The sequence below is a fragment of the Alligator mississippiensis genome, chromosome 4 (genome assembly GCF_030867095.1).
Source record: "Alligator mississippiensis isolate rAllMis1 chromosome 4, rAllMis1, whole genome shotgun sequence".
NCBI lineage: Eukaryota > Metazoa > Chordata > Crocodylia > Alligatoridae > Alligator > Alligator mississippiensis.
The window spans coordinates 42,452,394-42,475,509 of record NC_081827.1 but is presented as its reverse complement, the minus strand read 5'-3'; the positions used below and the strand labels follow the sequence as shown (position 1 = coordinate 42,475,509).

The 23,116-nt window shown below is 42.5% G+C and overlaps 1 long non-coding RNA gene across 3 annotated transcripts; it reads right to left on the bottom strand.

Moving 5' to 3' along the window:
• Window positions 1-374: 374 nt before the first annotated feature.
• Window positions 375-22,798, bottom strand: LOC109284125 (uncharacterized). 3 transcript variants are annotated; one of them, XR_002091461.2, is made up of 3 exons: window positions 22,577-22,798; window positions 2,226-2,375; window positions 375-2,132 (listed from the first exon to the last, which is right to left on the bottom strand). It is a non-coding gene; the product is annotated as an uncharacterized LOC109284125 (long non-coding RNA). The 3 variants fall into 3 exon arrangements; XR_009461552.1 differs by having other exon boundaries at window positions 22,628-22,798; XR_009461553.1 differs by lacking the exon at window positions 22,577-22,798 and adding an exon at window positions 16,697-16,819.
• Between the last annotated feature and the right edge of the window lie 318 nt (window positions 22,799-23,116).

Genomic DNA, 23,116 nt, shown 5'->3' with positions numbered 1-23,116 from the left:
CTGGACTGGGCCACTGACTTTGATGTGGCCAATGAGAATGAGGCAACCCAAGACTCCATGAACACTTGGGTGCTCTGGCACCACCTCCAGAACATTGAGTGCCAGTTCTGAGCCTGTGCCACCAACACCATTGTTGCCCAGCTGTCCCTGCAACATTGCACACCAGGACATCAGCTTGTTGCCACCCCTCACTAAAGAGAAGTGGGTGGCCATCACCATCATGAAGCCAACTACCCCTAGCAGATATTGTTACATTGCCAGCTAGAAGGCAGTTTGGATCTGTGAAGTCCTGGTGACTACCTCCTCACCCATAAGGATTGGGAGTCCTTCCTGGATGAGTAGGGCCAGAGGACATCGAGTGCCCATGCCCTGGAACCATATGGATCTCCTGCCCTGGGCTCCATTGGCCCTGCTTCCTAGGCAGTGCTTCCCACAACCCATGCTACCTGGACACTGTTTCCCTTCCCCACTCCCACCAGGGGCACAAACTGGGATGTAGGGGAAGGCAGCATGAGGGAGACATGTGCCTCAGTTTATAAGGTTTCAGTTGACAAACTTTTCTCATTTTTAATAAAAGACAATCCATCAAACATTGTCAGTATCTCAGCTTGGTTCCTCTTCCTGTTGACACAAATTATCAAACTTATGGAGGGGATGGGAGAGGTTTGTGAAAGGGTCAAAATAACCTGGAAGGAGTGGTTAGGACAGGGGAGGGGTTGGGATCAGGGAGAATGCTGCAGGGTTGAATGCAACCAACACAAAACCTTGGAGAAGAGGCATGGGATAGGGAACTTTTGACCTGGCACACTAATTTCCAGACTTGGGAGTGAAGACTAGGGACTTCTCCATGTATGACCTGGGCAGGTGGGTGAACCTGGACCCACTTTAAGAGAGCTGTGGGGCAGGAGTGGGAGGCAGCTGCTGGGTCAGGGGTTAGAAGATACCACCAAAGCGAGGGCTGTGGACTCCTGGCTCTCCCTCATATGACCTCCAGCCCCTCATCCCCCACCCCCAAGGGCCCAGTCTCCCCCTTCAGGAACCCTAGCCCCACGGCCCTCAGCCATGCCTGGGACTTGTGTTATCTAGCAGGAACAATCACAGGGCCTGCCTATCCTCACAAAGGTTATGCTGCTTCTCTAGCAGTAACATCCAGCCCGGGAGGGGTGCCTTAGAGAGCGGAAGAGTTCTACCCCTTGGGACCCTGAGCTGGTGCGGGGATGTGCTGAGGCCAGTGGGCTCTCTTGCCAGACACAGTTCTAGGAACAACATGGTCTGGTGAGCTAGTTTGAGCTAGTCCCCTGGTTCTGAGTGTACCTGTGTCCCATTGGGACTGTCCTGGAACCACTTGGGGGCCTGCATATGAAAGGAAACCACCAGAGCTGGGGGAAGCAGATTGCTTCTGCAAAGGGGCCAGTGTCCCTTACAGTCCAGGCACCCCAGCCCTTCTACCCTCATCCATCACTGCCTACTGGAGTGGGCCCTGCTGGTAGCCTTTCTGCTTCCCCAGACTACAGGTTGCAGGCTCCCTCATGCCAGTAGGCCCTCAACTCCAGTAGCTCCCAGTCAGGGTGTGGTGGTGGGGTGTTCTCCCCCTGAGCTAGCATCCAGGAGTCCTTCCTATGGGACTGCCATTCCTGTCACCCCATTAAAGAGTCCTTGGAGGAGAGGTTGGGAGGGTTGTGGGCTCTCCACAGGAGGCAGTGCTGGTGCCAGTCAGGTTGTTGTGGGTGGATATAAAGTGGTCTAGGACCCCGTCCAAGTATTCTGTCTCCTGGAGCTTGGTCTCTGTTAGCTGTGCAGACGCATGGGTTGTTTCCTCAGAAGAGCAGGTAGATATCATAACCCGCTATTTTTGTGCCTCAGCAGCTCAGGTGTAGGCATCCACAAGCCTGACCAATTTTCCCCTTCACATCTGGAGTCTCTCCTCCTGCTGGTCCCACAGCTCTTGCTTCCAGGAGTCAGCTGTGTTCACTTGGAGCTTGGAGGTGACAAGCAGGGCCTGCAGTGTCTCCTTGCTGCTTTGATGCCTCCTGCAGACATGCCTCATGCACTCTGCAGCTCCCTGGCCTTGGGGTGTGGCATCATGTCCTTCCGGTGCTGTCTTCCCTCAAACAAGTGGTGTCTGCACTTAGCTAGGGGAGAGACAGAGCCTTTGTGCAAAGTTGCAACTTTTGCTGATACAATGAAGTACAAGAACAGGCACCTGGGACCCTTCCACTGCTTACCTGGGCGCTCACATGGAGACAGCAATCTAGCTATGGTAAATCCTCTGTCTGGACCCTTCCCCCACCCAGAGTCCACAAGCTGCGCTTCTGCTCGGTACTAGGCAGTGTGGAGACTGGGGTCCCAGCTGTGTTGTGCGTAGCCAGCAGGCCCTGCAGTGGTGATAAGATGGGTTTCCGGGGAGGGAAGAACAAGGGGAGAGGGACAATGCATTAGTACATGGTTGCTCAATCAGTTATGCAGTATAACTCCTGATTTTTCTTTTCTTTTTTTTTTTTTTTAATGGATGACACTAGTATTAACATTAGGAAAGATAACAGAAAAGAGTTACTTAAAATGAGGAAGAAATCGATGCACATAATTACACTGAACATATTAAGCTAGCTAGCTGTGTCTTTATGTAGTACACATCACCATGGCAGCTGAATGCATGGTATAAGCACTGAAATAGAATGTAGTATATATAAGATACGGGATTCTTGCAAATTGCAGTGTAAATAGAAAAAATAGGGGACAATTTTAGGCCAATATATAACTTCTTTTAAGACTAATAAGGGTTTTTTTTTTCCATTCACTGAAAGCAGACTAGGGTACAATACAAGAATTCTGGTAAGGTACAATATGGAAGCTTTTTCACTATATAGAAGGATAATTTCTTTTATATTCTGAATAGTAAATTTCTGAATGTCTACCTATCCTCTCTATGTGGCACACATTGCTATTGTGAACAATGTGACAGAAAAATACATATAAAAAGAAAATCCCAGGCAGATAGAAGGAAAAGTTCAGCCCCTCCAGCATTACGGTCAGTAGTTTTAAAATTGGCTACATTCAGCTTTGATGCAATGCCTTTCACCTCAGTAATGTTACACTTACAAAATCTAAGACCAAATTTCTCAGGTTTTCTTCTCAGAAACTATAAAGTTATATTTACATTTTTTTTTATTCTGGCCTTGAATAACATTACAAATTTCAAATTTATTTAAAGTTTACAGCTAATGTAGTTTTATAGCAGCAATTATCTTCAAAAGTGCTGAGATGGAGTTCTGCAGAAAGTTAATTTGAAGAGCTAATTTGAAGAGCCAATCTAAAAAGTTCTTTCCTTACCTCTATCAGCACCCCAGGAACAATTCTATATACAGGTAGTGAAAACCTGCTTTCCTCCATCCATATTCCAAAACATCCCAAGAATTTTAATTTTACCTATATTTTGTGCCTTGCTTCAAATAAGCTGCAGTGACATATGGAAGCTTGGAAGAGGTTACACAATTGAATGAATAAGTGTAATTTGAAACCTATCTTTTATCCTGAGCACTTAGTCCATGATCCAAAATGAAAGATTAAAGCAATTACTCTGAGCATGTTTTATCGGATCTAATATAAGAGAAGACTGACTAATACCTCTGTAAAAGTAATGTCCCAGCTGAGTTGGTATTGGAAGATGTGGTTCCTTATGGGAAACCAGAGTCCAGGAATAAATTTGGTTTTTAATGGCTGAATGAACAGAAATGGGAAACAGTAGAAAGTTGGCAGACAGTTGTGAGAAGACAGGGAGCAAGCTAACTATAGCCTGTAAAATATAATCAAGCTACTTAAATGTCTTTTCCGTGAATTGTGTGGACTGGCCACAACATAACAACCCCATGCTCCCTTACTCCACCTGGTAAAATGGGACAACTGGAATAAAATGTAAAAAACTGGGATAAAATGTACAAAATAAAAATAGCATTTGAAAAAGTGGAAAGTAATGAACTTTTGTGGGGGGAGGGAAGAAGAAGAGGATTCATCCTTCTTTCTTATGCCATTCTCCACACTTTATTTTCCTGGTGTCTTCTGCATTCAAGAAATGTACACTCTATTTGTATCTGAAGGAGGATAATAGAGCAATGTCACATATTTGGGGAGGAGGAGGCGTGTAACAGCAAGGTTGTGTTTCAGCTCCAGTTTGAAACAGGAAAGAACTCATTTATTTCTGTCAAAGGCAACTCCCCACAGATTGATGATTGGATTTGTAGGTTGTATATGACTAGAATGTAACTGTGAAATTATTTAATCTACACTATACACATAAGGTCAGCGAAAACTTGAACTTCGTGGATAGAAAGTATTTTCTTAATACACCAGTTAATTCAAGATCAATTTTATAATCCCCATTCTTTTGTTGATAGATTCCTTTTCCTTTTGAATTTTGATACATTTACCTTTTGTCTCTTTCTTTCTAATAGATCACTAGATACTCCCATTTTAGTTTTGTAATTGACCACTGGGAAATCAAGGTAATGGAGTCTAAGGAGTTCCTTCTTTAAGAGTAATTGGTGTTTTAAGATGTTCTGAGAAAAAGCTCTAGAGGACAAGAGATACTCTTGATAGGTAGTATTACAATGGGAGGATTTTTTTCCCGCTAAAAGACAGCCCAAGTACCTGTTTCTTCACACTTCCCCCAAATACAGGGTCATCTAGAAAGGCAGTGCCCAAGCATTAATGGAAATGGACTTTGATTTTTTTTTTCCTCCTTTGTCTGTCATTCCTAAAACAGATGTACATTTCTGGGAGTACAGGTAATACAAGATTACTGCACCCACTCCTCCTAACATAATAGCCTGTAATAGTCTAGTTCAGCAATATTAATGGTCTTCTTATATTTTTGTTCCCTGCTTAGTATAGAAGGGTTAAAAATCACATTGAACTCATGCAACAGGGGAAAAGGAAAAAGGATTAGACAGAGCAAAGTTGAACCTCTGGATGATCTTTTCCAGAATGTTTACATACCACTGTCCATTGTACAAAAACACCTTATGGCTTACTGACCACAAAGGAAAAAAGGGGGAAGCCATATAGCCAAACATCAAGGAAAGGAGATGAATAATAGCTACTGTAGGTAGTATGATCTTCTATGTACACTAATTTCTACATTAAAAAAATTAATTTAATACAAGTTAGAGCAACCAACCAAACCATCTACTGATCGTGACTGCATTTTGAGTGTGTCTAAATGGACACTGGAGACCAAGTACTGAGAACAGCATTCCTAGAGCATCTTGACTGCCTCATTACATGGTTTGGCTTAAGTGGACCAGGCAATGATGGATGGAGCATATTTCTCCATGGTGTTGTCAAGTGGTTAGCCAGTGGATCCTTGCCTCTTCCTCATGGAGTTCAAAGGTAAGTTACAGTCTGTCCTGTAGTGAAATCTGAGCCTTACTAGCCAATAGCAAAAGATTCATGAACTTCAGTGGGATTAGGATTCCTTTTTACATATATGGCCATATAAACAACAGGCTATTTGGCTAAGAATGGGACCCTCGGGCTTGAGTCCCTTAATTCAACTCCTGGCTTAACCATGGAGTTCTTGGGTAACTTTGGGCAAATTGTTTACAGCCACATCCATATTGACCTTCTTTTCTGTGTTGCAGTGCTTAAAAATTATACACTTCCTCCATAAGGGTAAACCTAGCTGAGATGGCTATATGCTTAAACTTTCCTTAGAGTTCACTGAGAGAGTTAGGCACCCCCAAAGCATCATCCACAGTGCACAGGTACTCATCTACTTGCCAGAGTTAGCCAACAGGAAATGTTAGCTAGTCTACATAATCAAATCAGTAATAATGTTTAGTTTGGTATAAATCACAACAACTATGGTAGGCATGGGTTCTTACCCTACTTTACAATACTGAGTGGTTGAAGCATTTGTCCTGGAAGTGGGATATTAGGATTTTTGTCTCTTTTTAGCCTGCAGACGTTCAAATACAGATCTCTCACTTCCCCAGGAGCCTTCCCTAATCACCAGTGTATACAACACACATTGAATGCAACACTCTCTACTCCTCTAGCTTCACATGGGCAAGAATGCAATGGGGCCAGAAAGAGATGCAACAGGTAGCATGATTCCTGGAACATGTTGGCATGGGAGAACAATACTCAAGGAGAAGGGATTTCTGGCTTCCAGCTTCTCCTCCCATGGCTACTTCTCCATTTTACATTAGACAGTCCTTGATAAAAGGTAGAAATGATCTGGCAGCAAGGGCTAAGAATGCTCAGAATCTGAGGACTAGTCATGTACCAGACTTTCCAGGCCAAAAAAGGAGAAATTGAAGTGGTTTTATAGTACTATAGTTGAATTGATTTAAATTCCATGCAAATCCTGTTTAAGTACCTATAAGAACAATCCATATTTGGCCCCAAGGGCTAAATTCACAGAGAGCTAAGTGCAAAATGCCACTCCTAGATGCTACTTAGATACTCCAAATACCTTCTCATCTGCTGATTAACCCTGGAAGTATTTATACCCGTGATGTACTCCAGTTGCCTACATTTCTGCCTTTGCCCCGTGAAAGATTCTTAAGTTCTGGCGATAACAAATAGTTTATGACTAAGCTCAATTTGGGTCCATAAATAAGGCTTTCCCTCACTTGCAAAGTGTGATTCAAGTAGTTATTTTCAGAACATACTTAACCTTCACAAAAGGGAGCCAACAGGAGTTGTTGATATGCTACAGTGGTAGCATATCCAGTGGTATAGTGATTTGAGCATTCCCTATGGGCACCTATACACATGCCCAATGCCTGCTTCATGTGCTAAATAACACTGCATTTGAGCAGACTTGACACACAGTGTCGCATGTACTCGTCATCACTGCACTTCAAAATGGTGGCAGAAGCACTTTAATTAAAGCTTGAACAAGCTTTAGTTAAAACACCCCCACTACCATTTTGAAGAGCAGGATGCTGAATACATGAGATGCTGTGAGTGCTTTAATTAGAGAGGGATCTGACAGCTGCTCTAATTAAAGTCCCCCCCTCCACCCCCTCAACCTGGAGCAAGTGTAAAGACACCCTGAGAGTAAGGGGGACCCAGACTCAATTCCCCGATTTGGAGGTGGAACACGAACCTGAGATTCCTGCCTCTTCTGGGCTACAGGGCATTCTCAAGTGGCACCTTCTCAGTGGGAGAGTCTACATGGGTCTTTTACTGTGCAGTTGACTAATTAGCCGTATAGTAAACATTGCATATCTACACATACACCCCTATTAGGTTGGAGTAAGCTAATTTACTCTGTTTGAGGTCAGAATAGGGGCAAGAAGCAATCCCTGAAAGACCCACACAGAGAACACTCACCTGAGGTATGGCAGAAGGCCCATCTGGAGCAGGGAACACATTGCCACATCTCCAAACTGTGTGCTCCCTGCAGATAAGAGGGCAGAAGATCTGGGAGGGTATTTCCAGTCTTAGAGAGGGGCAGCCAGAGAGGAACTGTGTCCAGTGTACTAAGGCAACACTGGAGGGCTCCTCTGCTGGCAGCATCCTATGGCCAGCAGCTGGTAAAGGCAGCAGATCCACTGGTTTGAGTGGTCAGTGGATCACTGGTGAGCCTTAGGTTGCGCTGAGACAAAGAATCACCAGAGGACAGCCAGATGAAGATTAAAGTGGCAGTCAATGAGAGCTGGTTTGTGAGTTTAGGGACACTGACTTGTTGCTTTCTTTTTTTGTTCCTTCTGAGGTGGTTTTCGGACAATGTTCCCCTTCCACAGTGCTAGGGAAAACAGCCAATAGGAGAGTTCCCCTCTTGGAAGGTGCTCAGCAGCTCAGAGGAGCCCAGGGCAGGGTAGGAACGCAGAGGAAGGGCTTTTCATGTGGTTTTGATGAGTTGATTGTTGATTGACTCTGGAGCCTGGGAGGCATGGATTTCATTTACTTTGATTTACTATCTAACTATTTGATTTTGGATCTTTAAGAGACTTAGAAGAGCCAATTAACTCAGGAATAGGGAATGCTTTAAGTTCATTTCTTTTTTTTTCACTTGAGTATTTGATAGGGTCCTTAAAGGGTTGACCCAGACTGAGTATCCCAGGAGCCTGCAAGGAATTGATTTAAGGCCATATGCCTTATGGACTTTAGGTGGGCTGACTTTAGTTGATGAATCAATGAACCCAGGAAGGACTGATGTTAAAAAAAACTGATCTTAGTGAGACCAAATAAATGGGTTCAGACAGTCATTTGACAAGCTAGTGCTTACCTGCCTGTGACAGCAGGGTGATACAAGATCCAGACACTGATGGATATCATCCAGGACATGGTAAGGATGGGGTGTGAGAGAAGGTGGAGCCCCATGAAGAAATCCCTCAGAAAGGACCTGCTAGGATCGCCGCTATCCTACCCATTCAACTCCAGAAAGTTAAAGACCATCAAGGTGTGATGGATGACAGAGGAGTAACAGACAGTGGGGGTGGCAGTGCTTTACAATGCCCCAATAGCGTATGTGGGTAAGATGTCAGGTAGGTGTGGGCTGTGGCCATACTGCAAGGTGCCATGACACTCTGCAGTCAGATGGTACTTGTAAATACAAGTACTACCCTGCGATGAAGTAAAAAACTCTGCCGCAGTGCATGTGTAGACACTGCCCTCGCTGGCTGGGGCATAAGGGTGCTTCAGTGCAGGGGCTGCCTGCTGGCTAGGCTCACACTGAAGTACCCTTGTACCCCAGCCAGCCTCTCTGCAGCACACTGAGCAAGGAGGAGCAGCCACAGGCTAGCAGGCTGACACCCTGCACTGCTTTTCAGCTAGAGCTACTCCAGCTGGCTCAGTGTGCTGCAGTAAAGGCACACATGTACATGGTGCAGCCGAAAGCTTCTCAGGAGCTCTGGAGTTTATTCATGAGCCTTAATTGTTCATTTTGATGCACCCAGTCTTGTTGAAGCTGATCCACTCTGTACACTGTGTGTAAATGTTTACTGAAGCAGGGACTGGAACCCTGGTCTTGCCACTCCTGGGGGAGTCTCCTCATCACAAGGTCACAGAATTTCTTCATGGTTTTGTATCGCCAACTGCAAAACAGAATTACTTGGGCCCAGATCCTTAAAAGTAGTTAAAAACCCTAACACTATTGATTTAAACTTGAATTGAATCAGATCTCCTGAGGTCCAGCATTTATTTATGTGATGCTCTTTACTTGTCATTAAAATGCTCTTTAAAAAAACCAGCTCCTTGGCTAGGGTTAGAGACACAGGTTTTTTAGTGTTTGGATCTATTCTAGGTGCATGCAGCAAGCAAATTGGCTTATATGGGGTCAGTTCAAAACACCCCAGTTGTTACAATAAGCATTTTTATTGTGGGGGTTTTATCTTTTAAGCTGGCAAGTAGGTCAGGACTGATAAGAGTTGGTTGAGCTGTGCAAGGAAGTTTGCACAGTGCCTCTCTCATTATTCCTGACTTTAGCTTGTGCTATCTGTTCCTCATAAAAATTCATCAAATTCAATGGCATTAAAAAAAAAAGTTAAAGAGAGAGGCAAAATCCAGCTCTGTATTAAGTGACTATAGACTGTACAGAGGATTTTTATATGGAAACATCATGGAAAGACAGTCCAGGACAAAAGGGTTTTTTCTTCCCCCCCTTTCTAACATGTAGCTTGCAGTAGTTTAGAAATTCTGTATTCAACAAGTAGCAGCCTTTAGAGGGAGGCAGAGGACAGGCAAGCAGGGAGATCGCTATTAGCCTAGAAGTACATTTTGTCAAGTTTTCTTGTCCATTGATAAAATGGGGCCTCAATCTAAGTCTATTTGACAAACACCCCCAGATTAGTACTTACCTAAATTTACTGCCTTGACCATCAGTGAGTTTCTGAAAATGAAATCTCCTTCATTCCATGCAGTAAAAGGAGCACTTCATCCCACCTTTCTTGACTTGATGATGAGAAGATATGAGCTCTATGAAACTGGGATATCTTCACTCAGGAATAGATCCTAATATAACACTGTAATCAATGGCAAGTTAAGCTTCTCTGGGGCCCAGGACAGAAGAGATTAGGATCTTTGCCAAGCTAGCGTTTTGTGATGGTACCTGTCTGTGTGTTGACTAGATTAACTAGTTTACAGACCCTTTTCTCTGGTAGCCAGATATTTTTAAACATTTCTTAGCTTTCTCACAACATACTTAATTTCCTTTGATTCTGCAACAAGTTTGAGGAGTTTCCTGTGGTGCTGTTTGCTAATTGGCCTATGAAATCATGACATCAAGTCACAAATGACTCGTGATCAATCAGAGGGCAACAACACACCATATATATATATATATATATATATATATATATATATATATATATAAAATCAGAGACCAGAAAAAGTGGCAAAAAAATTGCATAACTAACCTAGGAAAAGCTTGACACAGAGTGTATAAAGCATTTCTCTGAGGCAGAAAATGCTCTGTCAGCCTGAATCCTATTTAAGAGGGACAGCGGGGGAGGGGTGATCAAACCTGACCCTAAGCTTCCTTTCCTCTCGGTAGGATTGGGACATGAAGTGTCTTTCCCTTCCTATAGCAAAGAATAATGACATAAAGAATAATGATCTCTTAGTTTAGCTTTGTGGGGGTGAGGTTTTATTGACACGAACACTAAAGTTGAAAGCAAAAAAAAAATTTAGAGATAAACAGAAGCTTTAGCTTCACTAGTTTGGGTTCAGTCCACCTGGAAGGTGGTAACTTGTACCATATATTTTGTTCTGAGTTTGCATATTTAATGCTACACAGAACAGAATGAACAGAGTGGCTGATTACTTGTGACTGAGGCCCCATGTTCCTAGTTTGATAGAGAATGAGATAATTGTAAGTATAGGTTTAATTTGACGGTGTTTTTAGAAAGCAACTGTAGGCTGCTTTTTAAAGTAAAAAATGTTTCCCAGGTGTTCACAGCTTTCTGAAACTGCAGAATCTATGGCAGTGTCTAGGAAAAACTGCTTCTGAAGCAATGCATTTTCACCTACCTATTTTCTTCTCTCCCCTATGATTAAGCACTATTATTAGTGCTAATACAGAAAAAGATATTTCTTTATAATCTGTGACAAGAGTCATGAAACTAAACTGATTTCATGAGTTAATTCTGGCTGCAAGGCTCTTGTGTATTTGGACAGTGGATTGGCAACCAAAGTAGTTGCATGCTGTTGATATTTATTAAGCAACTGAGATCTGTTTGAAATTCAAAGTAACTGGACTTGAATAAACTTCCTGGCAAGGTTATTATTCAGTGACAAGTTTGTCAATGACAATGCTGGACACTTTGATGCAAAATCTGATTGAACCTGGTAGAGTGGGATTATTCTGTCTTGAATCAGCAAGTGCTGCATCATCTTTTAAGGTCAATGTTCATTGCAAGTTTGAGTTACTGTGGCGTTGGCTCGGAAGCGTTGTGAAACACTTCATGGAGCACTTTTAAAGCAGGCTATTACGGGGTTGAGCATCTTGAATTTAGGCTGTGGTTCTTGGTGTAATTCCTGAGGATTTATTTTTGTTGTACTAAGCTACTATAAAATGTTATTCCAAAAATGCACCAACCATGAAGGTTGTCTCTAGCACATCCTCTTTTTAGCATGATAGACTTACCTTGAAGTATCAGAATTTTGACATGTAACATCAGCCAAACTTTTTTAAGGAGCACTTTTTATTTTATTATATTTGACTAAGATTAACTCTGATAGTGGCAGAATTTCCCTATACTGCATTGTGCGCTCTTTATATGCTGTTTTTGAGCTTGAATATAATCTCCACCTATCAATGAGTAAACGAACTATAACAGATCCAATTGTCCCAGTTGTGGATCCATTAAAGTTAATGGTACGGTGAAGAATCTGGCCTAATATAGTTGCAAATCATAGAAAAACAAAGCAACTGGCTTCAGAGTAGCAGATAACACTTGAAGCAGGTGCCTGTCTTGCCAAAAGCTTGACTTCATGAATATCATACCAAATTTTCAATAGTGATCTCTACAAGTCAGCCTTCTTAGTAAGGCATGCAACTAGGAATCAAGAAGTCTGGATGCTAAAGCAAGTTCTGATATGACTTCCTTGGCCGTGTCCAGATGAGTGTGGATGTTTAGTTCCCTGGGGACAAGAAGAAGTGATGCACCTTGTGCCACAGCTACTCATCCCTGGGGAATGCCTGTGCCATGCACAATTTAGCACACAGCAAGTTACCCTGGGGGCAGTAGATGCAGCTGAGCAGCCTTATCTGGGTCCCTGGGTTGTCCTGGGGCTGCAGTAGAACCTGGCTGGCAGAGCCTGGCTAGCAGCTGCAGCGCAGCTCCAGGCAGCCCGGCTCCACTCTTCAGCAGCACACGCTGCCCATGAGTGTGCTGCTCTGGCTTTTTTTTCTGTGGGTATTTTTGACCCCTGGGTATCCCCATGGAGAAAAAAAAAACTAAGCAGTGCACATATGGGCAGTGCACCTTTGCAGCATGGAGAACACCTGACTGAGCTATATGTGGTGCTGCAGACGTGTTTGCAGTGCCACATACACCATGGCTGTGCTTATCCATTTGTTTTGAGTGCCTAAATGCTCAAGAGCCCAAACTGCAACTACTAAATCCTTATTTTTTTAAAGGTGCATTCATTGATTTAATTTGAAATTGTACAAAATGAACACTTTCAGTCTCAAAGGCTAGGGACATAAATTACATATAAACCAGTCTAAGTGATTGGAAACCAGTTCAAATCTGAACACAACAAAAGCTCAGTGCACATAAACTGTGTTCAAAATGGCTGAAACCAGTTTAAGATAAACCTGGATGTATGTAGTATCAGACTTAACTGATTTAGGTTAAATTGGTTTATTGAACTTCTGTCCCAGATCCCCTCTACATTAAAGTTGACTCACAGTCTCCCAGAATCCCAGGATGCTTTGCATCTCACTCACAATACCCCCTCCCCCAACCTTCCCCACCTTGTAGGGTGAGTTGCCTAGCCTTGGCCCAAGCTGTCTGCTCCAGCTGAGCAAGGAAGCATGGTCTAGCACTCCCCAGCTTCCTGCTTGGGCCACTGCAAATCATGTGACTTCTTCTCTCATATTCTTCATTACCCCCCTCTCTACATCATTAATGTGGAGGAGCCACAGAACTTCTTTATTGTTGACATTTGCCAGGTCCTCATCCTGGGTATGCAGGTGTGCTGCACATGTGAGGAAGTGGTCAGGTGTCTGTGGTTTTTCACTACATTCACATAGTAGCTTGTCCTTTAAGCCAATCTTATTCAGTGTGGCACTAAAGCATCCAGCTCCAGCATGAATCCTGTCTAGTTTAGTCCATAAATTGTGGGGAACCTTGTACCTGGGTGGATAGGGTGTTGTGTTGCTTATGAAGTGCTGAAGGCATGTGGCTGCATTTCCAGAATCAGAAGTGAATGTCCATTTACTTGCTTATCAGTTCAATCTACGCAGTTTAGACTAACCTGCAAAGATTGAATCTATTCTGTCTTGGACTTTTTGATTGTCTATACTTAGCCAAATTATAAATCCCCAAGTGGTGGCATTCTGAATATTGTATCCATAATCTCTTCATGTTTCAGATTCCTCTTCTATGAAATGGAAATCATAATATATAACTAACCTTGGTGCTCTGAGGTTAATTCCTTTAATGTTATAAATTTTCCCTTATAATGAATTATCTTGTACAGACCCCTTTTTGCACACACGCAATGTTGTATGTATAATGTCACATTCATTACTTCATTTATATGAATAAATCTATGATTTTATGTGAGCTAAAATTGTGCACAGAAATTTGGAAAGTAGGCTGAAGCCACTTTGAATTATGGCAAATTGGGATTATTATAAATTTGTTTTATGTGCGGAAGTGGTTGTATACTTGTCTCTTAAGGCAGACTGGAAAAGCATATTTTACTTTTATATGATCACCAATTAGCCTTGGATGTATTTAGAGAAATACCTGGATTATAGCCAATGAAGATATTCGTCTACCTATGTTTCCTACCTGGTTTATGGGAGCATGGAAGACTGCTACATGTGCTTATATACTCAGCTAAAATTGGATCATGCGGATTCAAGAATACCATGATTCACGAAAACTGACTTTGCGTGGTGACCTACTTTTATTGTTATCAGTCACTATCAAGAAGTAGGCCTCACTGAAAAATAAACTTCATGATGATAATGACAGTGACAATTCTATAGTCTGCCATTCTGCACATTCACTTTCAAATTGTTCATCTCATCATCAATCACTTTCAATCATACAAGGAACACAAGCTGGCATTGAATTTCACTGATTGTAAACTATTTTCATACCTAGCAATGTGTGAAACGAAATGCCTGAAGCCAATAAAATCAGACTTGTTAAAAGCAAATGTGTGTATATGTGTAACAGAGAGATGTGGCAGAGCTGTGCTGCTATCCAGTACATCCACAGATGGTGGATAGTAGAATGACCTTCAGGGAAGGTTAGCTGTGAAATAAGCAAGTAGTAACTCTGACAAGTAAGCAGTTGTGAACCAAGCAGTGGCAGCAGCACCAGGATGTGGTGGGGATAGCAGATGGCGATGCTGTTCCTCCTGAAAAGTCATGTATGTCCTCTGACAGTGCTGTAGCATGATGAGTACAGGTTGCCACTATAGTAAGTCTGTCCAGCCCTCAGCCATGGGTCTACAAGTCCTCAGTGAAGGAGCAAGCGGAAGAAGATGTTAGAATCTCAATGGCTGCAAAGGTGGATGCAGGCTGTATCGGAATGAGAGCTCCACTTGGCCTCCTTGCCATTGGAGCAAGGTCCTGCTCTGTCAAGAACCGTGTGGAAGCTGATGTGCAGCAGCTTCTCCATGATAAAAGAAATCACATGGAGGCGTCTTCCATGAAAACAGCTTTAGCACATTTTCCAGTGAACAGCTAGTGACCATGGGAACAAGACTCTTAGGTCTGGAAGCTCGTAGTCATGAACAGGGCATGAAGGCAGAAGTTACAAGATGATTGTGTAGCACTTGGATGGGGCAGGAATGTGATTTTGCAACTCTGAATGCAACTGAGCAGCCCTCTTTAGGATCTACTCTGATCACTCCACATGGGTAGGGGGCTACAAAAGATGCTCTAAAGGTCTGCCTACCTTTTTTCTGACTGGATAACTACATCCAGCGGGCTCACTGGCTGCGGATAAAATCAATGAAGATACGCAATCAATTTTGGGACCCGGAACATCAGGTCAGTCTTGATAGTGAACACCCAGAATGCCACACTGCACTCATGGCTCAAGAGCTCAAGTGACTCAACACTGACAACACTGCAGTGAGCAAGACCTGGCAAATGGGAGATGGGCAGCTCAAAGAACAAGGAGGTAGCTGTACCTTCTTTTGGAAGGGTAAACAGGAAAGAGGACACTAACTTCCTGGAGTTGGTTCTGCCATTAAGATTGAACTCATAAACCAACTCAACAAGTTCCTTACTGGAATTAATGAATGCTTCATGACACTCTGTGTCAAAATTCTAGCTTCTGGAGCAGAACCATTGGCAAGGAAGGAATCTCACTCAGTTCTGTCACTCAGACTTGCTCCCAAATGATGGCTGCAGCAGATGCAATGCTGATGGAAAGTCAGTGTTGAAGGACTCAAGGACTGTAGCCTACTTGAAAACACAGAGATGAGACTCCCCTGTGGGAGATTCCTCCTCTGCACTTGCAGATGTGTGTGCGCATGAGGAAATCCCTTGCAGGGGATTCTCCTGCTCCTCAACACAGGGGGCACAGCAACTAGGGACATCTATGAAAATGTTGCAGCACAGCTGATTGTGCTCTACTGAAGATGTCTGTTTCTAGGCAAAGACCCTGCATGCTGTACCACAGTTAACTAACACATGCTGTTCTATTTAAGATACGCTGCCTGATTCATTGCATGCAACTTTGGTTCTTTCTGTCCCCTTAAAGAGATAAAGTCTCTTGTAAGGAGCTAAATCAGAAGGTAGTTTATTGGGAAGCGGGTGTCAGGCACAGAAACCCAGGGGTGCAAGGACTGGAAGACCTTTTAGGTATGGCTGAGTTTACTTCAATGCAGTATTTAAGGACAAAATATTAAAGCTAGGGGTCCTAGGGAGAACTTCTCTGGGAATACGTGACAGAAGCAGAAACAAAGATTATAATTTATTTGTTATAGCATTTCCAGCTGTAGATCTTAAAGAGCTCACAAATGTTAATTAAATGTCACAATACCTTTTAGAGATTAAAATGTATTGTTATCCCCATTTTATAGATGGGAGAACTGAGGCAGCATGCTTTAGGGACTTGCAGATATCACCGAACCTTTTATAGGCAAAACAAGAAAACTTCAATATTATCTTTGGTTAGTCAAATTGAATGATAACCTAAAATTTAGCCTTAATCTGTATACAGTTTAATACATCATCTGAAGATTTTTTTTCTCTTTTTTAGAAACTTTCATAGATGTCATTTGTAAACTGTGGTAGATTAATCAAGTTTGACTGTAATTTCCAGTGTACATGACCTGGTGAAGGTGTGTAATTACCCATGGACAGATGCATTAGAGGAATGTTCTGCAAAACTGGCATCAGTTTTTATTGGATCTTACATGGTCAAATAGCATTTATATGATGTAAATAACAGACTCAGCAAATTACCAAAATGAACAGATGCCTGATTTTTGAGGTTGTAAATATGCAACCTTATTGGTTTTGTAACAGCTCATTGGAGAACATGCTAACCTCTAAAAATCTGCTACAAGGAGAATACAAGGTTGTAAGGTGTCATGCGGCTACCCTTGATGTTGCGGTTGCTCTCTGGTTCCTTCTTCACTGTCCTGACATGCCTTGATGAAAAGTAAATAAAATTAAAGGAAAACTAGTCAGGAGGTGAACTTCATGCTTCACATCTGGGTCATGACCATGGGTCTCTTCACAGGGCTTCACCAACCCCTACACCCTGTCCTCACCACACCTGTGATATTCTGGGCACACATGCCCCCTGTCAGACTCTCCCTCCTCCTCTCCCAGGCTTGGTCTCAGCACGGTTCTTCTCCAATGGTTCCTTTAAGCATCCAACCATGGCTGCCTGCAATTGACTGGCACTCCTCCTGCAACTCTCCCCTTCAGGCTGTTATCTTCGGGGCCTCTCCTGTGTCCCCGATAAGCAGCCCTCCAGCCAGCGGCAATATTTCTGACTGGCCCTTGCTTCTTCAGGGTCCCAGCACTCACCTGTCCCTCTCAGTGGGGACCCCCCCCCCCAGGTCCCTTTAACCCCCTTTAAGCGCTTAGCCTTTTTGGGCCACCTTTGTAGTGTGTGTGTGTGTGGGGGGGGAATCAACCTCACTCTAGCTGTCTTGTAAACTGACTCCTCCCAGCTTCTCTCTCTGCAGATGGAGGCCCTGCACCAGGTCTTCCCTTACCCTGGCTGCTGCATCCCTCTCTGGTGTGGATGTCTCTATTGCCTCCCAGCCCCCGGTAAGTACCTGCGATCGCTCTGTTGCAGTGGGGCTCCAGATGTCAGTCTTCACAGGGATCTGCTCCACCAACCTACGTCACTCCTGTTGTGCTGACAGAACACTGTCCGGGGGCTTCCTTTCAGCCCCCTTCCCTCTCTTGCCCCCCAACTCCTCCCCTGGGAGCTAATCTGCCCAGCCTGACCCCCACATGTTTCCCTGCTAGGGCCCAGGTGGGGCTTCATTGGGAGCACCTGGACTCCCAGCTTTCTGTATCATCCCACTTTTCCTGTTGTGGCTTGGGTGCGGGTAAGTCTTCTCCTTTTTAGTAATAGGCATCATCTCAGGTGTGTCACAAAGGTGAAAAGAGTAACATTCAAATAAATTACTAAATAAGGAGATTAGTGCTGACTTATTTCAAAATTAAGATCCCGTTCACTTTAACAGATATTCCAAATGAATACAAACTTAATTAAACTGTCTTATATACTTGATTTTGTTGTTTTCCACTTACATGACTGAGAATCCTTTTTAGTTCTTTAGATCAGCAGCATAAGCTGAAGTAGCAGACTACTTATTACTCTGAAATTTCAATGTTACTAAGATACAAGTCTATACAAGTTTAGAGAAAATAATTTTTTGGACCCGCAAAGGATCATAAAATTCAGAAGAGGGGAGTGTTTTCTTAAAGGGCATTTTTATATATGCAAGCACTGCAGCGCCAGGCAGTTTCAAAAGTGCCTGGCGCTGCGACGCTTGCAGTTATATAAGCAGCAAAATGTATGTCAGTCCTAAGAAAATGGTGGTGGCATGCTTTTGAACTAAAACACATTGGAGGTGCTTTAGTTCAAAAGCTCACCCCCACCATTTTCTGCACGGTGATGCACATTTTGCCAATTACACAACTGCACATGGCGCAGTACAGTTCACCTTAGCTTGTGTGTCAAGCAGACTCAATTAAGTGAGTCTACTCTGAAGCAGTGGACCTCTGGCGCATCTTGGGACAGAAAAGCATGTGTATAAGTGCCCTAAGATACCATAATCAGCCTAAAAGCTTAACTGTCATCCTACCTACTGTGTTGTTTATTTTGCAACATTTGATTCTATAATTAATCAAAATGAAAGTATTTGTTCCCATGCATCTGCATTATATATTTACAAACTTTTCACAAGGTATCAGAAATAACATGCATGCAGCCTATTCTAGGGTGAGGATTAGGGTTTGGTTCCTAAAAAAAAATATAGAGAGAGAACTCAAAAGCAGGACATGTGGAGAATTCCTGTGTTCTCATTCTACAATATCCTTTTCAAACAAACCAGCCTTGCTTTCTCAAACTGCATGGGCATGCATCCACAAGAACTAATGTCTTTATTCAAGATTTATTTTCTTTCCCCAACTTGCCTACTTGTCAACTGTGGGTACGAGGATCAGCGTTGACAAAAAAGGGCCTGTGTTTGCCTCTCCACTGCTTTTTTAAAAATATCACTTCTGTGAATTGACCACAACTTCTAATTGCAAACATTCATTTGTCTAAGAAAATATCTGTTTATTAGAGCTGAGTTGTTATGGTTTTTTAGTAAGCCTCCTTATCAGATTTTGAAGTATGAATTCTTCAGGACTTGAGGGCAGTCAAATCTTATTTCCAAAGTTCAGCCTGCAGTGACCCAGTACTGAAGGACTGCTAGAACAGAATCTCATAGTAAAGTAACCAAGTTGTTTGATACCTTTGAATACCCATTAGTGCACACAGTAAGGTCAGTTAAGATAAAGATGCAATGTCATATTGAATTTCTGCTGCTATTAAAGCTGGATTGCCTTGCTTTGCTGGATTTATGTTGGAACCTTAATGTTACATTAACATAGCTTAATTGTAATGTACTTTGTTTTGTGCTCTTTGTAGTGCCTTTTAGACTTGCCATTTAATGAATTCTCTGTTTTTACAGATGGTTTAATCCTGCAGAAGCAGTTATGTTTTTACTGTCTGGTTCTGTTGATCGTCTGCTTGTTGTCAGGGACCACAGATGGTGAGTGCTACTTATTTTTACACTACTTTGAATTCCAGATTTCCCCTCCCCCCCCCTTTTTTTTGTATCATTTGCAAGTCTGCAATTATATCTTATTGGTGAGCCGTCTGTGATTATCAGAGGTATAATTTAGAGGTGAAAACTGACTTGAGTCTTCAAGCACTATTATATTTCTGAGTTGTGTGTAATTTCTTAGGTTTTAATTCTATAAAGCATATGATTGGAATGGAGTTATTGCCATACCCTCTGTGGCATGGGTTATTAACCCTTCTGAGAGGGTCTGTATGCGTGTGTATGTTTAGCTGAGAGTAACAATGCTGCATAAATAACAAGGATTTCATTTTTAGGAAAAATAAGTATTCTTTAAGGATAGCTCTTCCTAGCTGGTTACAACAGTGGTTTTGTTTTTAATTCTGTAGCAAGAAAATTAAATATGCAGTTCCCTTCTCGACAGCTCTAGTTCTCTGTTGCTGCAGCTATGGTTAAATAAGAACTAGCAACAGCTACAGCTGTAGCACCCACCTGGTCCCTGCATCCTATTCTTGTCCAATGAACCCAAGTTAAGCACTTTAATAGGAAACCTTCATAGTACTAAAATGCTTACAACTCTCTTTTTGAGAGCTATGTGGTTCAGATAATTCTCTTATATGGTTTGACTCACAAAGGAACCATATAGTCCATGATAGCTTGAGTTTCCCTCTGACTGAATGGCCATAATACACTATGGAAGCCACCTGACTGTGGTTCTTTGCAGGACATGTAGTCTGGCTGGCTGTAGAAGAGTTAGAACATAAACAGCACCTATGACACATTCCATGCCAAACCAGCCTAAAACGAAATGTTTGCAGAAACTCAAACTACTTTGATGTTTCAGAATTTTTCACCTGCTCATTTTTTATTCTAATTAAAAAAAAAAAAGATTGAAATATTGGCATTTCCCTTGGGGCATGAAACTACAGAATTTGGATTCTTGAAGAGCTCTTTGAGAGTTTAGCTATATTCCTATGCTGAAAAGTGTCAATGGCCCAATGTAAGGGGTCTTGTAGGCAAGACAAATATATACCTCATTAAAAGTAGTGGACATGTTAAATTCTCTCATTTGGGCTTAATGGAAGTTCAGTCAAACTTCTTGATGTATTAAAATCAGCTGCATGTGAAAGAGAAGAGCTAAAACCCAAGCACCTTGACAAGTTGTGTAGCCAAAGCAAACTGGTATTTTTAGTTTGATAATACAGGGGCTAGTACCAGCTGCAGTAGGACCTGAGGAAGCAGAGATGGAGAGACAAAAGCTTCTTGCATCTAGGCAGGGTGGTATGTCTCAGTGGTGTGCAAAAACTTATGTGCTGTGTGTTCCTACTGCTGTTTAGGAAACAGTGTGTGCATCTACATTTGTGCTTTATTGTGGAGCTGACTAATTAGCTTCACAGTAAAGTATCACTGTCTACACAAGCGCTGGTATTAACATCACTGCCTACATACTGTAATAGATTAATCAACAGTAGATTAATTAACTCCACTGTCAGGGACAGTACTATCTTATGGCGGAATAATCATCTCCACCAAAATGCTCATGTAGACAATTACCAAGGCTTGCTGGGGCAGAAGGGTGCAGAAGTGCAGGGGCTGCCTGCAGCCCAGCCCCATACTTTAGCACCTTTAGGTCCCAGCCATCACCTCTGCTGCCCAATGCCACCACTTATAGCCCAGGGCTGATACTATGAGGCTCCTGCCATCTCATGGCTGCTCTGCCCTGGCTTTAACAGCTGTGGTCCTAGGCAAACGTTAAGATGCTGCACCCAGGAGCAGCTGACTGACACAAATTGCATCACAGTTTATTACAGTGCACTAACTGTACATGTAGACGCACCTAATTTTTTTGTGTAGTTATATAAATTAATGGATTACTCTGACTTCATGCCATCATTTTCTTCTGCAGTCTTCCATGCACCAATGTGAACTCCTCTTAACTGATTGGGAGAACAATGTGAAATATATAATCATGGACACATGCACATAAGCATCCTATTTATTTATTTATTTTTGGTCATCTGGTCTTGCTATTTATTTTCAAGCACAGTACAGTTTGCATTTAAAAACTCATGAAAAATGTTATCATTAACTATAATTTCATTAAGAACATAAGTGCCATCTAGCCCAGTATCTTGTCTGATAGTGGCAGTAGTAGATAATTTAGAGGGGAGAGTCTATAAATAAGGCATGTCAAGAGTGACCCAGGGGATGGCATTCACCATCATTGATTTAGGGATGTCAGAGCATATTTCCCTGACTGTTCTGTTTAATATCTATTGATGGACCTGTCCTCCATTAATTTATCTAATCCCATTTTGAACCTGATTGGAACCTATAATTCTGTTTAGAAACTACAGCTCTAGTTTAACCTATAGAATTTATAGCTCCTCTATAGTACCTATTCTAGAGAAGAACTACACTAGAATAGTGGTTCTAAATATTTTTAGACTCAAGGCAATGCTCATTAGACTAAAGGCAACCATCAGAAAATGCCAGCTCTTAGCTTTTGTTGGTTTTTTGAATGTAGAAAAATAATGGAGTGATTCTTCTATTGCAAAGAACTCAAAGAGGCTAGAAGAGGTCAGAACACTTTTGACACTGTGGATTCCTATTTGAAATCTCTGGATTCATCTTGTGAATCATGTAGGTGTTTACATGACAATCAGTTGAGAATCACTGTTCTAGAAACTTGACATACCTTAAAAAGCACAAGCACAACAATTTAAGGTAAACCATAGCAAACTAGCTTCTATTTCAAATGAACTGCATATCATATATGCCTCCTTTTATAATCACAGTGGGCATTTATAGACCGCTAGCCCTGTCCTAAGTCAATTTTGTAGACATCCAAAATTATATATTTGGGGGTAACCTGTGGCATTTTATAAAGTCTGCTCTCAAATTTTTGCTTTGACACCAAGATACCATTCTGCAGAAATAATCAATGATGACAGGAGTCTGCAATTGTAGGACTATAAGCATTACAGTCAGCCAGATGCTAGAAATTTTCACAGTTCCAATGGGTATTGCATCAGAGAGAGTTATTAATAATTTTAGCTTCATTCTTTTCATTAAGCAAGATTGTAACAGGGGCTCAAGAATGCCCTCTTACCTACAAGGTGGTAACAGAGCCAGGGAATCCCAGAGGCTGAGAACTGCTTACCAGGAAACTGGAGAAGCTGAGCAGCAAAAGACCTGCTCATTGCAGACATGCAGAGTTGGCAGGCAAGCAGCCGGTGTGGCAGAGCACTTGCTGCAGTGCTGAGGGTGCAGTGATAGCCTCTGGGACTGGGCTCAGAGTAGAGGAGAGAGGAATTGCTGCTCCAGCAGGGCTAGCCTATGACTCTAATGGGGAGCACCTGCAGAGGGCACAAGGAAGACACCTGACTCCCAGGTGCAGGACTTTGTGGAGGTATAATCAGGCTGAGAGCAGCAAGGGGTGGCTAGCCACTGGAGAAGGTTCTTTGTAGGGAGGGGAAACAGGACTGAGTGACTGAATGAAAATAGCAGGTCAGGAGACCTTCAAGTAAGGAGCTGGGACTTGTGAGGAGCTTGGTTTTGTTATGCTGATACCAGAGGGCTGATACTTTCTGTTATAGCTGGAGGCGGGGGTTGCCTTTTGTCTGGAGTTAATTCCAGAGGACCAGGGTTG